The 13,997-nt window shown below is 38.1% G+C and overlaps 1 protein-coding gene across 2 annotated transcripts in view; it reads left to right on the top strand.

The window, feature by feature from the left end:
- EPS8 (epidermal growth factor receptor pathway substrate 8) overlaps positions 1–13,997 on the top strand; it is a 181,575-nt gene that overhangs the window by 47,920 nt on the left and 119,658 nt on the right. Inside the window, exon 2 of one of the 2 annotated variants that reach the window (XM_045073347.1) lies at positions 12,685–12,755. The exons of the other annotated variant lie outside the window; for it this stretch is intronic. The gene's annotated coding sequence lies outside the window, so the exon portion shown is untranslated. The remainder of the gene's footprint in view (positions 1–12,684; positions 12,756–13,997) is intronic. 2 annotated transcript variants of the gene reach the window in all.

Raw genomic sequence — 13,997 nt, forward strand, 5'->3', positions numbered from 1 at the left:
TTGATTGTGTGATGCTTCTTCTTCTCTAATAAAGGTATCAGGTGGATGTGCAACTCCATGTAAAACCTATGTATTACAGAAGATGGCCTAACCTTTTAGCCATTCATTGCCAGAGTGGTTCATGATATTTTATGATGTGATCACTTTTTTTTGTTCTGATTGTAAATCAGTTTAATAATGCCAACTGGTTTCATTAGGGCAATGCTTTGCCCTAATCACTCACAATTTACTGTTTTTAAACTTCTTTGTATGAACAAAACCAAATGTAACAACTGTTGATGTCTCTGCTAAGAGGTAGTGAACCTGAGCTGTTATCTATATGGCCCATGAAGGGTTTAAAGATGCAGCCAATGTCTTTGTTTACCTTCTCTTTGTTTATTTCTAAGGATTTCTAAGACTTTAAACCATATTTATTTATTTGTTTATTTTAAAGATTTTTAAAAATTTATTTTAGAGCATGAGTGTGTTGGGGAAGAACAGAGGGAGAGGGCAGAGTCTGCTGTAGGTCTCGATCTCCCAACACTGAGATGAAGACTTGAGCCGAAAATCAAGAGATAGACGCTTAACCGACTGAGCTACCAGGTGCCCCTAAAATATATGTATTAACTGGATCTATGCCTAACTGATTTACTTAAATTTTGGGGCCTTGATGTTCTCATAACTGGTGTTCCATCATTTATCACATTATGTTATCTATCTGGGTTTGAGTCCAACTTCACTGCTTAGTGGCTGAAGGATTTGCAAGTTATTACAGTTCTCCATGCCTTTTTTTTTTTTTTTTTTTAGATCTAACAATATTACTGCCTACCTTGTGGCCTTGCTGTGAGAATTAAATTATTAAACATGATGTCAAGCACTTGAAGAGCCTGACACACAGCAAACTCTCAGATCCTGGCTATGGTTACTGGTACTGATCTGTTGCCCTTAACTCTCCTGTGAACCTTCATGGTTCTTCATCCTTTTGTGCCTTGGACCTAGAGCCGTGTAATTGACTAAGGAGGGAGGCAGAGGGAGGTGTCACAGGGTTTCTCATAGAATGAAACAGGAAGAGGCCAGCCTTTTTGTTACAAGAGCTATTTCCATTCTTGCTCGCCTCCACTCTAGGTGAAACTGTTTCCTTACTTGTTAACAATGTACTGATCCCAACTTGGTGGTGCCTCCACTCTAGGTGAAACTGTTTCCTTACTTGTTAACAATGTACTGATCCCAACTTGGTGTTATCAGGAAAGCAATTTGGTTAATCTAAGTTGGGAGTGGTTAATAGTTTGCCAGTGGCTTTTACCCTTTAGAAGATATGTGCTAACCAGGGTGCCTGGCTGGCTCAGTGGGTACAGCATGAGACTCTTGATCTTGGGGTCATGAGTTCAGACCCCACGTTAGGCATAGAGCTCAGTTTAAAAAAAAAAAAAAAGTTGTTTTTTTTTTTAGATTTTTTTAAGCCACTTTTTTTTTTAAAGATTTTATTTATTTGACACTTTTTTTTTAAAAAAAAAGATTTTATTTATTTATTTGACAAAGATCACAAGCGGGCAGAGAGGCAGTCAGAGAGAGGGGGAAGCAGGTTCCCCGCTGAGCAGAGAGCCCGATGTAGGGCGTGGGGCTTAATCCCAGGACCCTGAGCTGAAGGCAGAGGCTTAACCCACTGAGCCACCCAGGTGTCCCTGTGCTAATTATTCTTATTTCTTGTCCTTGAAGCCTGCTCTGGTGAAGAACAGTGTTTTTAGATATACCTATATGGGTGGGGAGCCCCATGTAGGCAGTCTGGGTTCTACCTGGGAATCTAAGCCTGAGGACAGCTCAGTAATAGTTTCTTTGCTGCTGCTGCTTTTGAACAGATGTACTTAGGTTAATGACTTTGGACAACATGATGTATTAATGGTTTTTCTCATGATTTTACTGTACAGGATGTATTATTTCTATTTTACATACCTGGAAACTGAGGCTCAGTGTGGTTGATAATTACCTTTCTTAAAGCCATGCAGTAATTCTCAAAGCTGAGACGTAAACTTGGGAAGAACTGTCTTACTCATTAGCCTTTACTATTTTACTCTAATGAAAGTTTCAGTGTCAAATCTACATTACACCGTGTATCTTAGGAAATCCCTGTTTAGTGGATTAGCATGTGTATTTTTATGGGCTTTGTAGCTTTTAAGTTCTGTATATATGTTAGTCATTAATAGCGATCTAGTCTTTTATACAATTAGATTCTGCATCTCTCCTTTTCATTATTTTTCTAGTCTTGTTCACAGGATTTCTAGACTGCTCAGATTTTTTTCTTTAAGCATGATTTCTATCCTAAACTCTGTCTGCTGCTGTCTTAGAGTAGCTTCTGTTGATTAGGGTCCCTGTGTGTCAGAAAATGTAAGAGGAAAAAATGAAAGACCTCCCCAAAGGAAACTAATGTTGCTTACTAAAGCTTATTTAAATCTCAAGGGACTGTCAGAGTCTTTTTTGAAAAGTTTTGTTTAATAGTAGTCTTCTCTTCAGGGGAGTCAGTGATTGAGAGTGTGGACCACATTCAGACAGCCCTGGCTCAAATCCTTCCTCTGGTCTATGACCTTGGGACTTTGGATGTATTTCATAACCTCTTTAAGCCTTAGCCTTCACCTATAAGATAGGAATAATACTAATACTTACTCCTAGGATATCATCAAGATCACGTGAACTTTTGGTAGAGTACTTTTTGCAGAGAGTGTTGTCAGTGAATGTTAGCTGGTATGGCAGATTGGAGGCTAGGCTTGGAAGAGGAACCGAGGGATATGGTCTGTGCTGAATTTGAATGATCTGAAGTAGATGTGTCCTCTGCAGAATAAGGGTAGGATAAGACCACAATGGAAGTCTCTCTAGGTTCTGGTCCCAGGATTGGTAGGCTCAGTCCCATCATGGAGTGTTTAACAGGGGGTACTTAATGATTTGATCCAGAAGTCCTTAGGGAAGCAAGTGTATTTTTACTCATATGTGAATTCAGCAAACACATATTAAGCAGTTGCTGTTGCTGGGCACTCTATGCTGATGATAGCCCCACTCCCCCGCAAAAAAAAAAGTTTTCCTCTGTCTTTTTGGAGCTTATATTCCAATTATGGGACTAGTATGTAAAGTAGTGAATGACAAAAGAAAGCTTTAAGGTACATGGGAGATATGCCCTAGGGCCTCAGTTGAGTTGAAAGGAAGGTCATTCTTATTGCTACTTTATCTTCAAGGGTAAGAATTTTCTTACAGAACCATTAGTCCAATGAATTACTTTGGTATTTTTAGGGTAGACTTATCCATCAAACACTAAAGATAAATTCCAGATATAACTTACATTTTGCTATGTGACTGAAAGCAGCTTATCTTGAAACATTTGTAACATTATTTATCCCAAATCTTTACAACTTACGTAAATAAAAGTTTTAGGCAAATTCTTGTCCTGCTGATTACATAAAGGACACTCATAGCTTCAGTGTATAAAGGGGGTTTCTTAGTTCATCAGAGTGGATATGTTTTCCATATTATTATTTATACCAGTGGAGAATATTGTTGGCATTTGGAAAGAAGTAAGTTTATTTTATTTTATTTTTAAGATTTTATTTATTTATTAGAGAGAGATCACAAGTAGGCAGAGAGGCAGGCAGAGAGCGGGAGTGGGGGGAAGCAGGCTCCCTGCTGAGCAGAGAGCCCGATGTGGGGCTCCATCCCAGGACCCTGAGATCATGACCTGAGTGGAAGGCAGAGGCTTTACCCACCGAGCCGCCCGGGAGCCCCTGGATATGACACAGTTTTAAGGAGACAGCAGAAACCCTGGCTAGGTCATTGGCAGTGCAATGTTGCAGCTCTGTCTATTGTACACCAACAAATTTTACAGAAAAAGATCACTTTACAAAACTGCAATTTTTCTGAAAATGGAAAAGTAGTGATTTTAAAAATATAAGCAAATTGTCAGACTTTAAATGTTTTACTTACAAAGGTTTTTGCTCATGTCAGCTGGCACTAGGAAGACACATGATGAACTACTGGGGTCCACCACAGTATGGCTTAAATTCTTCATATATGGATAATACATACGTAATTTTTATTGTATGATGAATCCTCTTAAGTGAGAAACAGTTGTATTCATCACAAAAAGGTAAAAAGAACAAAGGCTTTGACATACAAATTTTGGGGGCGCCTGGGTGGCTCAGGCGCTTAAAGCCTCTGCCTTTGGCTCAGGTCATGATCTCAGGGTCCTGGGATCAAGCCCCACATTGGGCTCTGCCAACAGGGAGCCTGCTTCCTCCTCTCTCTCTCTCTGCCTGCCTCTCTGCCTGCTTGTGATCTCTGTCTGTCAAATAAATAAATAAAAATCTTGAAAAAAAAAAAAAAGGAAATACAAATTTTGATCCCTCACTTATGTTTTACATCATCTCAAGCAAGTTCCAACTCCTTTATCTGTAAAATGAAAAAAATAGTTTCTTCCATGTAATGTTGTGATATGTGGATTTGATATATTATAAAAGATGCAATATATTTTAATCTTTTATATAAGCTACAAAAGTGCCAGTATAGACACACACACACACACATTTCCTAGCACTGTTCTGTTAGTGTTTCACAGTAGCTAATATTCTAATTGTCAATATCCAATCATTATTCTGATAGCTAATACTACTGTTATGTCACCTGATATTAAACTCACTTCTTGGGGTGCCTGAGTAGCTCGGTGGGTTAAGCCTTTGCCTTCGGCTCGGGTCACGGTCTCAGGGTCCTGGGATCAAGGCCTGCATCAGGCTCTCTGCTTGGTGGGGAGCCTGCTTCCTCCTCTCTCTCTGCCTGCCTCTCTGCCTGCTTGTGATCTCTATCTGTCAAATAAATAAATAAAATCTTTAAAAAAAAACAAACATCATATTGGTTGTGATACATAATAAATGAATTTCAGAGAAATTGCTGTTTTCAGTGTACTAGCTATACTTAATAAAGAGTTCAACTGTTACTTATATACGGAATATAACATTTAAAATTTTTTTAAAAATTTTTTATTAACATATAATGTATTATTAGCCCCGAGAGTACATGTCTGTGAATCGCCAGGTTTACACTTCACAGCACTCACCATAGCACATACCCTCCCCAATGTCCATAACCCAACCACCCTCTCCCTACCCCCCACCCCAGCAACCCTCAGTTTGTTTTGTGAGATTAAGAGTCTCTTGTGGTTTGTCTCCCTCCTGATCCCATCTTGTTTCATTTATTCCTTTCCTATCCCCCAAACCCCACATGTTGCCTCTCAACTTCCTCATATGAGGGAGATCATTGATAATTGTCTCAGAACATTACATTTTAGCAATTAAGACACATATCTACTAGTTCAGACATTAGTTAGAATTATAATTTTGGGGTGCCTGGGTGGCTCAGTGGGTTAAAGCCTCTGCCTTCAGCTCAGGTCATGATCCCAGGGTCCTGGGATCGAGCCCCATGTCGGGCTCTCTGCTCAGTGGAGAGTCTGCTTCCTCCTCTCTCTCTCTGCCTACCTCTCTGACTACTTGTGATCTCTGTCTGTCAAATAAATAAATAAAATCTTTAAAAAAAAAAGAATTATTATTTTGTTATAACATAGGAACATGTAGTTAAGTTTTAAATTCTTAAGAGTACTTCTGTTACAATATGTAAGTACCATTTATTTTGATTTATTTTATACTTCGTATTTTTTTAAATTGTATTTTGGAAACCTTCAAATATACAAGGTAGACAGAATAGCAGAATGAACCCCTATGTAGCCACCATCAAGCTTTAGCAGTTATTAACTCTGGTCTAATCTTGGTTCATCCATCTGCCCACTTCTTCCCTCCCTTGTGAAACAAAGCAGATCTCAGATACCACCATTGTGTATGTAATAGTTTCAGTATGTTATTTTTTTTTAGAGATTTTATTTATTCATTTGAGAGAGAGTGAACGAGAGAGGAAAGACAGAGAGGTTGAGAGCATGATCCCAGGAAGGAGGGGCAGAGGGAGAGGGAGAATTAGACTCCCTGCTTAGCAAGGAGCCCGATGCGGGGCTCGATCTCAAGACCCTGGGATTGTGACCTGATCCAAAGGCAGATGTTTAACTGACTGAGCCACACAGGAGCCCCTCAGCCCCTTTTAAAATGTTGTAACCATAATTTAATTATCATACCTGAAAATAAAAGTTATTTCTGAGTATTATTAAATATTTAGTTAATAGTTGATTTGCCAGTGGTTTCATAAGTCTTCTTTTTATATTTTGATTCAAGGTCCAAATAATGTTCTTTATGGTTATTAATATGTATTTTGCTAGATATTGCTGATGATGTCTCTGTGGTATAGTTTAACATGTACTTCTCTCCTGTGTATTTTTTATAAAATGATAGAAGGATCTAGAGGTTTAATCAAATGCATATTCTCTTTCTTCCTCCCTCTATCACTCCCTCCCTCTGTTTCTTCCTTCCTTCTTCCCTCTCTCCCACCTCCCGCTCTCTCTTCCCTTCTTTCTTTTCCTCCCTTTGTTCCCATGTTTTGTACATAAATGGTATTTCTTCTTCCCTCTGGAGATATAAAAAATATATGGTGGTTTTTCTTTTTTTCATACTATTAGCTATTTTGCCTAGATACTTTAATTCATTAGGAGTTGCAGAATATGGTATTTTACTTTCTACTTTATATTGATTTATTATCTGGAATTGTCTACAAAGAAAAACTCTCCCTCATCTACTACATCTCCTATTTGTTTAGCTAATTGTATAGTTTATATTAAGAAGTTTGAGTTGGGACACCTGGGTGGCTCAGTCCTTAAGTGTCTGCCTTTGGCTTGGATCATGATCCCAAAGTCCTGGGATTGAGTGCCACATTTGGCTCCTTTCTCAGCGGGGAGCCTGCTCTATCTGCTTGCTCTGCCTGCTGCTTCCCCTGCTTCTGCTCTCTTTGACAAATAAATAAAATATTAAAAAAAAGTTTGAGTAAATGCTTGATTCTATATCAGTTTCTTGAGTTTTTATAATAAGTAGGAGTCATTGGGGGAAATTTTGACATTTTTATGAAAAGCATCTGGAGATATGAGCTGAGATCAAGAGTCAGATGCTTACCCAACTGAGCTGCCCAGGCACCCCTGATAGTAGATATTTTTAAAACAAACAATGTGTGATGCTTTGAGAGGTATACATTCTTTTTTTTTTTTTTTAATTTCTTTTCAGTGTTCCAGAATTCAGCGTTTATGCACCACACCCAGTGCTCCATGCAATATGTGCCCTCCATAATATCCACGACCAGGCTCACCCAACCTCCTACCCCTCGACCCTCCAAAATCCTCAGATTGTTTTTCAGAGTCCACAGTCTCTCATGGTTCGTCTCCCCCCTCCAATTTCCCCCAACTCCCTTCTCTTCTCCATCTCCCCATGTCCTCCATGTTATTCCTTATGCTCCACAAATAAGTGAAATCATCCGATAATTGACTCTCTCTGCTTGACTTACTTCACTCAGCACAATGTCTTCCAGTCCTGTCCACATTGATACAAAAGTTGGGTATTCATCCTTTCTGATGGAGGCATAATACTCCATAGTGTATACGGACCACATCTTCCTTATCCATTTGTCCGTTGAAGGGCATCTTGGTTCTTTCCACAGTTTGGCAACTTTGTCCATTGCTGCTATGAACATTGGGGTACAGATGGCCCTTCTTTTCACTGCATCTGTATCTTTGGGGTAAATACCCAGTAGTGCAGTTATAGGGTCATAGGGTAGCTCTATTTTTAATTTCTTAAGGAATCTCCACACTGTTTTCTGAAGTGGCTACAGCAATTTACATTCCCACCCACTGTGTAAGAGGGTTCCCCTTTCTCCACATCCTCTCCAACACTTGTTGTTTACTGTCTTGTTAATTTTGGCCATTCTAACTGGTATAAGGTGGTATCTCAATGTGGTTTTGATTTGAATCTCCCTGATGGCTAGAGATGATGAACATTTTTTCATGTGTCTGTTAGCCATTTGTATGTCTTCATTGGAGAAGTGTCTCTTCATGTCTTCTGCCCATTTTTTGACATGATTATCTGTTTTGTGCATGTTGAGTTTGAGGACTTTTTTATAGATCTTGGATATCAGCCTGTATTGTCATATGCAAATATCTTCTCCCATTCCAAGGGTTGCCTTTTTGTTTTGTTGACTGTTTCCTTTGCTGTGCAGAAGCTTTCAATCTTGATGAAGTCCCAAAAAATCATTTTTGCTTTTGTTTCCTTTGCATTTGGAAACATGTCTTAAAAGAAGTTGCTGTGGCCGATGTCAAAGAGGTTCTGCCTATGTTCTCCTCTAGGATTCTGATGAATTCCTGCCTCACTTGTGTTCTTTTATCCATTTTGAGTTTATCTTTGTATATGGTGTAAGAGAATGGTCGAGTTTCTTCCTCTACACCTAGCTGTCCAGTTTTCCCAGCACCATTTATTGAAGAGACTGTCTTTTGCCCACTATGTATTTTTTCCTGCTTTGTTGAAGATTATTAGATGATAGAGTTGAGAGTCCATATCTGGGCTCTCTACTCTGTTCCACTGGTCTATGTGTCTGTTTTTATGCCAGTACCATGCTGTCTTGGTGATCACAGCTTTGTAGTAAAGCTTGAAATCAGGCAATGTGATGCCCCCGGTTTTTTCTTTTTCAGCATTTCCTTAGCAATTCGGGGTCTCTTCTGATTCCATCTCAAATTTTAGGCTTTTTTGCTCCAGTTCTTTGAAAAATGCCAGTGGAAATTTGATCGAAATGGCATTGAAAGTATAGATTGTTCTAGGCAGTATAGATATTTTAACGATGTTTATTCTTCCGATCCATGACCATGGAATGGTCTTCCATTTTTTGGTGTCTTCAATTTCTTTTATGAGTGTTCTGTAGTTCCTTGAGTACAAATCCTTTACCTCTTTGGTTAGGTTTATACCCAGGTACCTTATCATTCTTGGTGCTGTAGTTAATGGAATCGATTCTCTAATTTCCCTTTTGGTATTTTCATGGTTAGTGTATAAGAAAGCAACTGATTTCTGTGCACTGATTTTGTATCCTGCCACATTACTGAATTGCTGAATGAGTTCTAGTAGTTTGGAGTTGGAGTCTTTTGGGTTTTCCGTATAAAGTATCATGTCATCTGCAAAGAGAGATAGTTTGACTTCTTCATTGCCAATTTGAATACATTTTATTTCTCTTTGTTGTCTGATTGCTGTTTCTAGGACTTCTAATACTATGTTGAACAACAGTGGTGAGAGTGGGCATCCTTGTTGTGTTTCTGATCTCAGAGGGAAGGCTGTTAGCTTTTTCCCATTGAGGATGATATTTGCTGTGGGTTTTTCACAGGAAGATTTTATGAAGTTGATGAATGTTCCCTCTATCCCTATACTTTGAAGCATTTTAATCAGGAACGGATGCTGTATCTTGTCAAATGCATTTTCCGCATCAGTTGAGAGGACCATGTGTTTCTTCTCTCTTCTCTTATTGATTTGTTCTATCACATTGATTGATTTGTGAATGTTGAACTACCCTTGTAACCCAGGGATAAATCCCACCTGATCATGGTGGATAATCTTTTTAATGTACTGTTGGATCCTGTTAGCTAGGATCTTGTTGAGAATCTTAGCAAAACTGAATCAGGAAGAAACTGACAACCTCAATAGACCGATAGCTAGTAACGAGATTGAAGCAGTGATCAAAAACCTCCCAGGGGCGCCTGGGTGGCTCAGTGGGTTAAAGCCTCTGCTTTTGGCTCAGGTCATGATCCCAGGGTCCTGGGATCAAGCCCTGTACCGGGCTCTCTACTCTGCAGGGAGCCTGCTTCCTCCTCTCTCTAACTGCCTCTCTGCCTGCTTGTGATCTCTGTCAAATAAGTAAATAAAAAATCTTAAAAAACAAACAAACAAACAAACAAAAACCTCCCCAAAACAAGATCCCAGGACCTGATGGGTTCCCTGGGGAATTCTACCAAACTTTCAAAGAAGAAATAATACCTATTCTCCTGAAGCTGTTTCTAAGAATTGAAGCAGAAAGAAAACTTCCAGACTCTTTTTATGAAGCTGGCATTACCCTGATCCCCAAAGCAGGCAAAGACCCCACCAAAAAGGAGAATTTCAGATCAGTATCCCTGATGAATATGGATGCTAAGAGTCTCGAGAAGTATACATTCTATAAGACATCGTTAGGCATTTATTTCCCTCTTAGGTATCTAGTGGTGAAAAGCATGGATTTGAAAGCCAGACTTCCTGTATTTAAATTTTGTTTCTTAGCTAGTATAACTTTGGGCAAATTACTGTCTGTGTGCCTCCATTTTCTTATTTTTAAACCAGGAAAATAATAGAACTTTCATCATGATTGTTGCTGAGGGTTGAATGTGTTCAAACATGTTAGACTCTGAGAGCAGAGCTTAGAACATAATGAATTCTCAATAAATGTTAACTGTTGTCAGTAGCTTTCTTTGCTATTACAGTAAAAAAGGAGGGAGGGAATTTTTTTTTTTTAAAGATTTTATTTATTTATTTATTTATTTGACAGAGAGAGAGAGAGAGAGATCACAAGTAGGCAGAGAGGCAGACAGAGAGAGAGTGGGGAGCAGGCTCCCTGCTGAGCAGAGAGGCCTATGCAGGGCTTGATCCCAGGACCTCGAGATCACAACCTGAGCCTAATGCCGAGGCTTAACCCACTGAGCCACCCAGGTGCCCTGGAGGGAGGGAATTTTTGGTGGCTCATTTTTAATACGTGTCACAGAGTTTTACTTTTGATATATCTTTTCTTGTGTACTTTATATGTTCCAGCTTTTTTAAAGTCACACTTACAACCCTTTCTAAATTAAAGTGTCTAAGCATCGCACATCAACATTTGAGTCAACCAAATGTCTTACTTATACCTCTACTATACTACTCAAATTTATTCATATATATGGTGGCATTTTCTGTTGAACTGTGAACTTTATGAGGGGAGAGATTTCACACTATTGTATTTAATATAGTGCTTGGTTTTAATTATGTGGCGTAGGTCCTCTGTATTTGCTCATTTAACTACATTAGCATCTCATTTATTAGGTTTGACTAGTAATATCCTTTTCAGATTCACAAACAAGTGCATTTCCTAGCTATCTACTTCTTGAGTTAAAGTATAATTCTTTATTTTTAAATTTATTTTATTTTATTTTTTATTAACATATAATGTATTATTTGTTTCAGGGGTACAGGTCTGTGATTCATTAGTCTTACACAATTCACAGCGTTCACCATTGCACGTACCCTTCCCAGTGTCCATCACCCAGCCACCCTATCCCTTCCACCCCTCAAGTATAATTCTTTACATATTAGAATTTTTTAAATTTATTTTTAAATTATTAATATGGTAATTTTTCTTTCCAGGATCAAGTACTTTCTTGTTTTCTTAAATAGAATATAATTTAGAATATGCATATATATTATGCATACTCTTTATTTGGATTATAATATGGGTGCAATATAGTGCATGGTCCTGTGGTTCTATGTCAAATATTTTCAGGATGCCTTATGAATTTTTTCTTCCCATTATATGTCATATTTCTCTTATTATTATAATCTATCCGTTTCTCTCTGCTCTTTTCTTTATGTACCTCCAGCAACCCTAGCTCCGCAAATTCAGATTTAATGAATCTGACCAGTACTTCTAAACTGCTATGGATTGATTTGATCGCCAACTTCATTTGAACTTTTTCTAAAATGAGATTTTAAATGATCTAAACTGAGCTTGAGGGCATTTTCTGAGTAAAATGGAGAAGTTTAACACATAGACTTTGTGGCATCTATTTAACTAGCTGTGTAACTTTTTAATTTACTCTGTGACATTGCTGAGGTTGTCACTGATATGTGGCCTCTAGGCAAGTGAGATTAGATTATATGAGGATCTGAACAGAGGAATGAATTGCCGATCTTCAGTATTTCTGTGCTGTTATAGAGTTGGGATTCAAACTCGAACTCCTGTACTCCAGAGTCCCTTTTCATTGCTCTTAGAATCATGTGACGAATTCTAAGTTCTGCAATTATTAGTTCTTAAGCATTATACGGTATTAGTGATTGTTTTGATTTTTTTCATTTAATTAATCTTTTTAGTGATCTTTTTTTATTTAAAGCACAAACTCTTTGTCTTGTTTAACTTTAAAAACATTTTCACACATATGGATTCTTTATCTAATGGATAGGTGCCTACTTACAATATATTACAATATTGTAAGTTACACAGATAATGTCATTTAAAAACAGGCACTCATAGTGTGGGTCTTCATTGTAAATACCTAGGTTACTATGTGTGTTTGTACACCTTGAGCTGAATATACAAGTCTAATTATATATAGGAAAAAATGGAATATTCCTGTTTTACAAATATAGTTTGTGAAATGCTAGATAAATATAAAAAGATGCAAAATAAAGTAACTCTGAGGCATGGGTATGTTCAGATCCTAGTATAAGTCTTAGAATTTCAGTTTGTTTAGAAGTTAAGTACTTCTCAGAGTACTGCAAGGATTCATCAGATGGCATGTTAGTGTGCCCATTGCAATATTTGATCCTTTATGACTTCTTTCCTCTTTAACTTTTCCATGCATTAAATTTTTAATCTACATAAAAAGAGAACAAAAAATTTAAGTGAAAGAGAATAAATATACATATTAAACAAGAGCAGGTACTGCTGTCATACCTCAAAAATGAGATTTTATTTTTATTCAGTTATTTTTATTCACAGGTTATTTTTAACACTGCTCTCATTGGACTGAAGTAGAAGCATAAGAATTGGAGCATATTTTCATTTTTAAGGTGGGTCCATTTGTAGAAAAATTTAGCTATTTAAAGCCATCTGCTGTTTCTTAGGAAATTTTGACATTTGCATGTATTCTGAGAAATACTATGGTTATCTGTGACATGCCGTTAGTGTGAAGTTTTAGGAGAGCTCCAGGCTGAATCTGGAGCTCTCCCCACCTTCATGCCCAGTCCTGGTTACCTGACTTCTCTGTGTCAGTTTGCCTTTTTTTTTTTTTTTTTTAAGATTTTATTTATTTATTTGACAGAGAGAGAGATCACAAGTAGGCAGAGAGGCAGGCAGAGAGAGAGAGGGAAGCAGGCTCCCCACTGAGCAGAGAGCCCGATGCGGGACTTGATCCCAAGACCCTGAGATCATGACCCGAGCTGAAGGCAGAGGCTTTAACCCACTGAGCCACCCAGGCTCCCTGTTTTGCCTATTTTTAAAATGGGAATGATGGGCCTATGGACTCTGCTTATCTTCCAGATTACATGTTGTGAGAATAAATTGAGATCATGGATATGTAAGTGTCTTATTAAGAAAAATGTAAGGTGGAGATATTAGTACTGTAAACTGTCAGTGAGTTAAATGGGAATTAACAGTTATGTGCAGAGAATCTAGGTAAGTATGAAATTTTTGGATGTAACTGTCGCTCAGCCACCGGAATGGTAGGAAGACTGTGCCATCTTGTTTCTGAGAGAACTAGCAAGCACAAAGGAAGAGGGGAAGTAAGAGGAGGAAGAAGTGGCAGAGGAAAGAAAGCCAAACCAATTAGAGGGCTCTGAAAGTATTGGCATTTTTAGAACTAAAAATTTCCTTACTTATGAGGATATATTTGAAAAAAATTATTAATCTATGGATTACAAAAAATGCATTTTCTATTGAAAACCTGTTACACTGGGGTCCCTTAGTGGCTCAGTTAAGTGTCTGTCTTCGGATCTGGTCATGATCCCAGGGTCCTGGGACAGAGTCTCAGATGGGCTCCCTGCTCAGCCGGGAGCCTGCTTCTCCCTCTGCCTGCCGCTCCCCCTACTTGTGTTTTTTTTCTCTCTTTCTTTCTGACAAACAAATAAAATCTTAAAAAAAAAAAAAAGACAACCTGTTACATCTTTTTAGTACTTTTATATTCAATATTTTACTTTCTTGCTGTGGGAAAAACATCTAATTCTGATTTTTCTCTTCCCTGGAGTTTCAGCCATTCATCCGGATGCCTTAGCATTTGAGGCCTGAATAAAACGGAATAGGTGTTTGTTCTCACT

The sequence above is a fragment of the Mustela putorius genome, unplaced genomic scaffold (genome assembly GCF_011764305.1).
Source record: "Mustela putorius furo isolate JIRA1106 unplaced genomic scaffold, ASM1176430v1.1 tig00537227_pilon_pilon_pilon, whole genome shotgun sequence".
NCBI classification, from domain to species: Eukaryota; Metazoa; Chordata; class Mammalia; order Carnivora; family Mustelidae; genus Mustela; species Mustela putorius.